Genomic DNA, 9,366 nt, shown 5'->3' with positions numbered 1-9,366 from the left:
TTCGTCCAGATTGGAGAGTTAAACAATTTATTTTTATTTTTTTGAAAGATTAGAAATTTGTTGAAAATATAATTATATCCTTTGTTTAAAGTGATACAAAAACTTCTGAAGTTTCTTTTTGTGATTTATACAAAAGAAAAAAATATAAAAGTTTTTTTTTTTTTGAAAAATTACTTATATACACATCTTTATTTATCTTATAATCTATTTTTCTCTATCTTTTTAAAATATTACAGAAAAATCTCTTATTTCCCTCAACTGTTGAAATTTTCTAACACAAAAATTCAATAGTCAAACCCACATTTCATACTTCTTTTTTTTCTCTCCCTAAATTACTCCACATTGTTAGCTGTTACAATTTTCAAATCAATTTGATTTTCCAAAGAATTCTCTCTCTAATCAATCAATTTCAAAATAGGTAGGAATTGTCTTCTTCATTGTTGTTTTTTCTCTCCCTAAATTCTTAGTTGATGAAATTTGTACACATGAAGACAACCAACCACAAAAGATATTAGGTTTAATATCTATTTTTTTTGGATTAAATTGCATAGGTAATTCCCTGATGAAGAATGTTGGTGGTAAATCAATGTACTGCACGATTATATTTTTCGACAAAAAGTCAATATTAAACCTCAAAAAAGTACCTTTCAGTTTGATTCACAACCAACTTCACCAATACAAATGGATTTTGCCATAATGACCAAAACATTGATTTTATGTGTTGTTGAGGTTGAAGATCAGATCCATGATTGTAAAGGTATGTATCTGATATATTATAAATAATAGTGTTTATAGTTCATTATATATTATAAAAATTATATATCTCATACATATTTTTCTTGAATATAATTAAATGCATCATTAACATATTTGTTAACAGTTGTTTGTTCTAAAACTATAAATAAATATTAATGATACTATCAAGAATCAGAAATGGTTGCTGTTTCAGAAGTCTAACCGATAGATGAGAATATTCATGATACTACCAAAAATCAACAAGAAATAGAGAGTTTTTCAAAACTCCAACCTATATATGAAAATATTCATGTTACTACAGAACCAAGTGCACATAAGAATGTATTAGTATGATCAGAAATTTAGCATTATGATACATTATCAAATGTTTGATACATCAAATTTGTTTGTGTATGATACATTATCAGATGTTTGATACATCAAATTTGTTTGTGTATGATACATTATCAGATGTTTGATATATCAAATTTGTTTGTGTATGATACATTATCGGATGTTTGATACATCAAATTTGTTTGTGTATGATACATTATCAGATGTTTGATACATCAAATTTGTTTGTGTATTATACATTATCAATTTAATGTATCCTGACTTATACTACATGCTGCTTCTTTAGGATGATGAACCAAATCAAGGCCCTCAAGATCTTAATGAAGCAACAACAAATGAAGACATAAATAATAATATATCATGTACTAATTTATTAGGCATAATACGTATATTCAAATTTATACTAAATATATCTCATATTCATATTTTTTTTTTGTATATGGTACATAGCTATGTCGATCTATACGGACATGATTCATAAATACTAATTTATGCTTCCTGTATCGATCTCAAGGCAAACAACTTATGAGCAACAATTAACTATTTAATGTATCCCTTTAATAACACAATACTTATCCGTTAAAACAAGATACATAAATCGTAAATCAAGCACTAACTTTTTAGATATGATACATGAATTTCAATTTATGCTAAATGTATCAATTACATAACAACTATCACATAAAAATGTCTATCTAACATCCTATGAGTAGGGTTGCTCATGGTTATGATTAACAACCATCCTAAACCGCAATTCGAACCAAATCAATTTTTTAAAAAAATGATATTTGGTTTTGTTTGCTTAGGCTTGGTTTAAATTTTGAAAACCGCTACTATTTATTTTGATTTTACTAAAAAAATCGCAAAAATAAGCAAATCGAACCGATAAATTAGATATATAAATTAATATTACTTATTATTTATAGATTCACTTGATTTTATTTTACATACTATTTTTTCGCAACCTTATTGTATTAGATACATTTTCAACTACATGATGATACATTATATAAACATGTATCGAAACCATATTGAATGTGACCATCTCCATAAACACGTTCTCTGGTACATTATTACCAAATAGCTAATGATACATTGTTTTTTTTAAAAAAAAGGTATACAAAACATAATCTGTTACAAAAAATGAATACAAGGTTGAAAATCTTAACATTTCAATTTATTGTATCAAAAATTCACTAACTATTAGTAATTGGAATGTTTTATCGAAGTAAAAGTTGAAAAGCAAAAACTAAAAATTGATAATCTCAAAATAATGTATTTGAAACATAATAGTAGTCCCAAAAAGGAGTTCGTCAATCTTCTTTCAAAAAGAAAATACAATTTCATCAATTATGACCTTTAACGTCCACAACAATTTGTGTTTGTGCTTATCTTTTCATCTAGACTTTTTCCTTCTTTTCCTTGATCGTCTAGGCATCTTTTTGTACTTGGTGGTAAGATAATTTCTTTCAAAACAAACATTGGTACTGATCAATTATTCTTATCCAGCATTAGGACCATTGAAACTTCATACGTGTTTGCTAATGCAGTTGGTTTGTAGTAATCAGAGCAGTATGGATGTATCTTTGTAATATTTTGCTCTTCACAACAATGATTGTATGCGTAAAAGGAATCTCGTCATACTGAAATCTCGTATAGCTACATATTTTTCTCTTAAGGCAAACGATGTATTGTCATCCACCTATATACATTGAATAAATAAATTTAGAACATGGAACAACTTGTGCACATTTAAAAGTGAGAGATACATCATATATCAATTAACTCAATTCAAGATACACAAAGCCTAATGATAATTAACTCCAAATACGCGATAATTTATATATTGATACATATAAAGAAATTCATATACTGATAAATAAAAATTCACATATATATGATACTTTATAGTAATGACACACTGACTCCCATTAATAAAAATTCATTGCATATAAAACTAAAATTAAATCAAGTTTGAATCAGCAATGTATCATGAGTTATATGTACATATACAAATTCAAAAATGAAAAGAAATTCACATGTATCTGATACTTTATATTAAAAGTACACTAATTCACAAATCTTCAAATCTAGAATGTCTACTTCAAAGTTTTAATGTATAAATTTCTATCAGTAATATATCATGACATATCAATCATATACAAATTTATGAATGAAAAACAATGATTAGAGAACTTGAATATGTGTTCCATACCTTTTATTATCAGATCTTTAACTCGAAAACTGAAGTTATGAAAAATAATAACTATTTTTTCCCAAGCTAAGTGTAAATAACAACTTTAATTGCTTTCATATTTGGGATCTGCCATTACCCAACGGTAAGCAACCACCAGAAAAAAAAAAGATACCAAGAATGTTGGCAAAGAAACTCAACCTGATCGTCCATAGTGAGATTCGTGTAGAATTTAAAGAACCCAAAAACTACGATCTTCAATTTTTTCTTCCTTCGAGAGTGTTAGTCATCAAAATATTCATTATGTATGTTATCAAATTTTCAACAAAAATTTTTGTATCCTACTCAAAAGTTTCTTCGTTGAAATATGGACAAAGATGAACATGGATTTTGAATATTAAATTGATTTGTTATTTTAGGATATACGTTTCTATGATGAATACAGTAAAAAGTAACTAAATAGCATCAATTATGGGATTTTATTTATATTTTCTGTTTTGTTTTTCATTTTAAGTGCAACAACAATATATATAATATATCACAATTAATGTATCCGCACAACCAATTATGTATCCGGATGACTAATATTTTAAGGGATTTTTGTGAAATAGAAAAGAGTAGGAATAGTATGTAATATAAGTTTTACACCATGGGATTTATGTAAGTTATAATTTTTGTTGCTATTGTGATATTTGTTAAGAAATAAAAAACCTTTTTTATAGGAAAATTTAAAAAAAAACTTTTTAAACAAGATTTTTTTATAATTTATTTTTCTATGTCTTTCTTTTTAATGTAATTTTTTTAAAAAAAAGCTTTGGTCATCATTTTAGGCCTACGGCCAACCACTAGTTCTGGACAACGCTTGTAAAGTGTTGCCTAAAATATTTTTGGGGACGCTCTCAAAGCGTAGCTCATGTTTTTAACATTTAGCTACACTTTATATTGACAACACTTAAAAAGTGTACTCTTTAATGGTATAAGTTTGTCACGACCCAAAAATGGGTGTGATGGAACTCGTCTTATCCCACCAAGACAAGTCAGCCTAAAACCAAATATCTAACAAAGTGCGGAAGTAAAGACAATTCAACAACAATTTCTATTATGAAACCAAGTCATATTAATTCAATTCCCAAAACCAGGTTGTCACGTGCACAAGCCTCTAATGTAAATATTAGAATTGAAATAAAATAGGAGTCTAAAATGAAGTTGTCTTTCAAGTAAAAACAAAATCATAAACTGGAGTAGGAAAGTTCGCTGAGATGACAAGCAGCTACCTCACAACCCTCCACAAGATGCCTCGGAAACGAAAAGAATGACAGGTATCAAGAAGATCCAGGCTCGTAACCTACAAAAATTTGTAGAAGCAAGGGGTGAGTACAAAACCACGCGGTACCCAACAAGCAAACCTCTAAACACAAGTTAAGTGAACAAAATACGGGCACTCCTTACACCATATGTAACCTCCACGCTACAGTCTAATAGTTTACAGTTTACCAAACACACAACTCAATAACCACACTCTATCAGTTTACACATTCTCAATAACAACTCAATATTCAACAGTCACAAGCTTCACAGAGAAACACTCACAAGATCAACAAAACACGTGTTCAAGTTCATCAATAATAAGTATGTGCAATGCAATGGAATGCAATGTCAAGTATAGTGATGCATGTCTTCCCTAACGATACACACCCGCTGTCTCTCAGTCCGGGACCCATGGGGGACATATCTGTCCATGCATCTGTCGCGGCGCACGACACGACCCTCGATAAGTAGTAACCTTCGCGGCGCGCGATACGTCCCTCGAAATATAATATCCATCGCGGCGCGCGATACGACCCTCGAAAATAGTACACCATCCTCTTACCACAACCATGTCTCAGATACAATGCAAATGACATGCTCAAATAAAAAGGAGGAGATAACCATTTGATAACAAAGCACAATTTACAACAAGAAATACAACACCAACAAATAAACAACAAGTCTCCAAATCATTCTCAACATCACACAAGGAAATACACGAATTTCGTACGCTTAACAAGAGTTTAGAAATCCACTTGCCTTAGCCAATCAAATAATCACTCTATGACTTGAGTCTTTCTTTTCTGTTGAGCTTCCGAATCGATGCAACCTATTCAAGTATATATATTCACAATAAGATTTCGAAACTAAAAACGCTCATATTAGTATAGGTTTCTAAATTTCACTCCTAGGGTTAAGCTTCAACTTCCCCAATATCACCATTCTAACGGTATTCATGTAACACAATATACCCAATACTTAATTTTATACAAAAAAAACAAGTCTAACACCATTTTATCTTAAAAACAATTATATTGTATTTCGACCCTCAATTTACGTCTTATGCTTAACCCATAACCACAGACTACATATAGTAATTCCTCACAAAAATGTTGTGACCTAAACAAACTTGAAACTGTAGTGTAGCATGTATTGAAATTAATTATACATATACTCCTAACATTTCAATTTCCTAAATCCTCCCTCAAAAATGGAAAACAACCAAAAAAATATACAATAATAATAATATTAATGGTAGCATTGTTTCTTGTCCCCTAAATTTCAAGCTGCCAAGAACGATACAACAACACCTATATGCCTTCACAATTGTCAACCTTCAATTTCTTATACCTATTATTCTAATATAATAATAATTAATATTAATTGCCTTCACTACGCTCCAAATACTTTATGAATCAGTACAATAGTGCATCAATTAAGAAAATCAATACTACTCTAATTAATTTCATATGATAATTGGATTTAATGCTATAATCAACCATTGAAAACTAATGATTGTGTGTGTAGATTTGAACTCCATTAAAAAAAATGTTAACTTACTTGAAGGTGGCGACGATCTCTCTGTTCGTGTTCGCCGCACGAATAATTTTTTTTTCTTTCTTCTCTTATTTTCTTTATTTTATCTGATTAAATAATTATGTATTATATATGATAAACCCTAGTATTTTATTTTTGATAAATATGGATCAAATATTATAAGATTAAATAAATTATCACTTTATCCCATTAATTATCAATTAAGTCGATTATCTACAATTACTCATTAATTAATTAACTCAAGTTACACTAATATTTAAAATTTCCAAAAATGACCTTCCGGGTCATTACATTATCCACCACTAAAAATCATGTTCGTCCTCGAACATAAAGTAAAAGAAAGTACCTGATGCTTCAAAAAGTTGAGGATATCTGGCACGCATGTCAGACTCTGTCTCCCAAGTTGCCTATCCCACTGATCGGTGCTTCCATTGCACCTTCACTGAAGCAATCTCTTTGGTCCTAAGCTTTCGAATTTGCCTATCCAAAATAGCTATAGGCTCCTCCTCAAATGTCAAGTCTGGACCCAGCTCCACAGAATCGAGTGAAATCACATGAGATTCATCCGGAATATACTTCCGAAGCATAGAGACATGGAAAACAGGATGAACTGCCGGCAAACTAGGTGGAAAGGCCAACTTATAGGCCACCTCTCCCACTCGGCTCAAAATCTCAAAAGGTCCAATGAACCTAGGTCTAAGCTTGCCCTTCTTTCCAAACCTCATTACACCCTTCATGGGTGATACTCGAAGCCAAACATGACCACCCTCCATAAACACCAAGGCTCTAACTCTCCGGTCTGCATAACTCTTTTGTCGACTCTGAGCTGTCAATAATCTATACTGAATCATACGAACTTGCTCCATAGCATCTCTAAGCAAGTCTGTATCCAAAGAGTCCATCTCCGCCGAATCAAACCAACCAATAGGAGATCTACACCGTCTACCATATAATGCCTCAAATGGGGCCATTTGGATACTAGAGTGATAACTGTTATTATAGGCAAACTCCGCTAAGGGTAAATGTCGATCCCATCTTGCACCAAAATCGATCACACACGCTCGAAGCATATCTTCCAATACCTGAATGGTCCGCTCAGATTGACCATCTGTCTGAGGGTGAAATGCCGTACTCATATCTAACTGAGTACCCAGACCATGTTGTAATGCCTTCCAGAAGTGAGAAGTAAATAGTGAACCTCGATCTGATATGATAGAAAGAGGAACTCCATGTAGTCGCACAATCTGACTGATATATAGTTCGGCTAACTTTTCTGCTGTATACTTTACCCGAACCGGGATGAAGTGGGCAGACTTGGTCAGTCTATCAACAACAACCCAAATAGAGTCATAACCACCCACTGTGGTAGGCAAACCCACAACAAAGTCCATAGTAATCCGCTCCCACTTCCAAGTAGGAATAGGCATCCTCTAAGATACACCCCCTGGCCGCTGGTGCTCACATTTGACCTGCTGGCAAGTCAAACACCTAGAAACAAAGTCTGAAATATCTCTCTTCATCCCACACCACCAGTAATGCTGACTCAGATCATGATACATCTTTGCCGCTCCCGGATGGATGGAATACCGAGTACAATGGGCCTCCTCAAGAATCAATCTAATCAAATCGCCTGTCCTGGGCACACAAATTCTGCCTCCGATCCGCAAGACACCATCAGAATCAAGGACAGCCTCCTTAGCTTCCCCTCTCAATACTTTGTCTCGAATGAGACATAATTTTTCGTCATCAAATTGGTGTGCACGAATTTGCTCGACTAAAGAAGACCGAGCCTCAATAAAAGCAATCATCCCATCACTCTCTTCTGAAATCTGCAAGCGGACAAGACTGTTAGCTAATATCTGCACATCTCTAGCCAATGGTCTCTCCATAATACTAAGCGCTGCAAGACTCCCCATGCTAGGAGTCTTCCTACTCAGAGCATCGGCCACAACATTGGCCTTTCCTGGATGATACAGAATGGTCACATCATAGTCCTTCAACAACTCAAGCCATCTCCGTTGCCTCAAGTTCAAATCCCTCTGGCTAAAGATATATTGAAGACTCCGATGATCAGTGAAGATCTCACAATGCACCCCATACAAATAATGACGCCATAACTTAAGTACAAATACCACAGCCGCCAACTCCAAATCATGAGTAGGGTAGTTTTTCTCATGGGATTTCAATTGCCTAGAAGCATAAGCAATCACTTTCCCCTTCTGCATCAACACACCACCCAAACCAACTCCTGAAGCATCACAATACACAGTAAAGTCTACACCTTCCTCAGGTAGAGTCAACACAGGAGCAGAAGTCAACAAAGTCTTGAGTTTTTGAAAGCTCTCCTCACACTCATCAGACCACTGAAAACTCACATCCTGTCGAGTCAATCTAGTCAATGGAGCTGCAATAGTAGAGAAACTCTGAACAAATCGTCGATAATAGCCTGCCAATCCCACAAAACTCCTAATCTCAGTAGGTGAGGTAGGTCGCGTCCAGCCTCTAACTGCCTCAATTTTGGCTGGATCTACTCTAATACCCTCCTTGGACACCACGTGCCCCAAGAATGTCACAGAAGTAAGCCAGAACTCACACTTTGAGAACTTGGCATACAACTTCTCTTCTCTCAACCTCTGGAGTACAATCCTCAGGTGTCGGACATGGTCCTCCTCAGTCTTAGAGTAAACCAAGATGTCATCGATGAAAACAATCACAAAAGAATCAAGGTATGGTCGAAACACCCCATTCATCAACTCCATGAATGCTGCAGGGGCATTAGTCAATCCGAAGGACATCACTAGAAACTCATAATGCCCATACCGGGTCCGAAAAGCTGTCTTAGGGATATCTGATGCCCTAATTTTCAACTGATGATACCCAGACCTCAAATCAATCTTAGAGAACAATGATGCTCCCTGTAACTGATCAAATAAGTCATCAATACGCGGAAGAGGATACTTATTCTTAATTGTTACCTTGTTCAACTGTCTATAATCAATACACATTCTCATAGTCCCATCCTTTTTCTTCACAAACAATACAGGGGCACCCCAAGGTGATACACTAGGGCGAATAAAACCCTTACTCAATAAATCTTGCAACCGATCCTTTAATTCTTTCAACTCTGCTGGGGCCATACGATATGGAGGTATAGAAATAGGCTTAGTGCCTGGCTCCAAATCAATAGCAAAATCAATGTCCCTATCGGGAGGAACACC

The 9,366-nt window shown here is 33.8% G+C and overlaps 1 long non-coding RNA gene across 1 annotated transcript; it reads left to right on the top strand.

Moving 5' to 3' along the window:
* Nucleotides 1–277: 277 nt before the first annotated feature.
* Nucleotides 278–1,596, top strand: LOC109120333 (uncharacterized). The gene is made up of 2 exons (XR_002027795.2): nucleotides 278–757; nucleotides 1,376–1,596. It is a non-coding gene; the product is annotated as an uncharacterized lncRNA (long non-coding RNA).
* Nucleotides 1,597–9,366: the final 7,770 nt, after the last annotated feature.

The sequence above is a fragment of the Solanum lycopersicum genome, chromosome 5, assembly GCF_036512215.1.
Source record: "Solanum lycopersicum chromosome 5, SLM_r2.1".
NCBI classification, from domain to species: Eukaryota; Viridiplantae; Streptophyta; class Magnoliopsida; order Solanales; family Solanaceae; genus Solanum; species Solanum lycopersicum.
The sequence above is the reverse complement of the archived record's forward strand: the minus strand, read 5'-3'. Positions and strand labels throughout refer to the sequence as shown.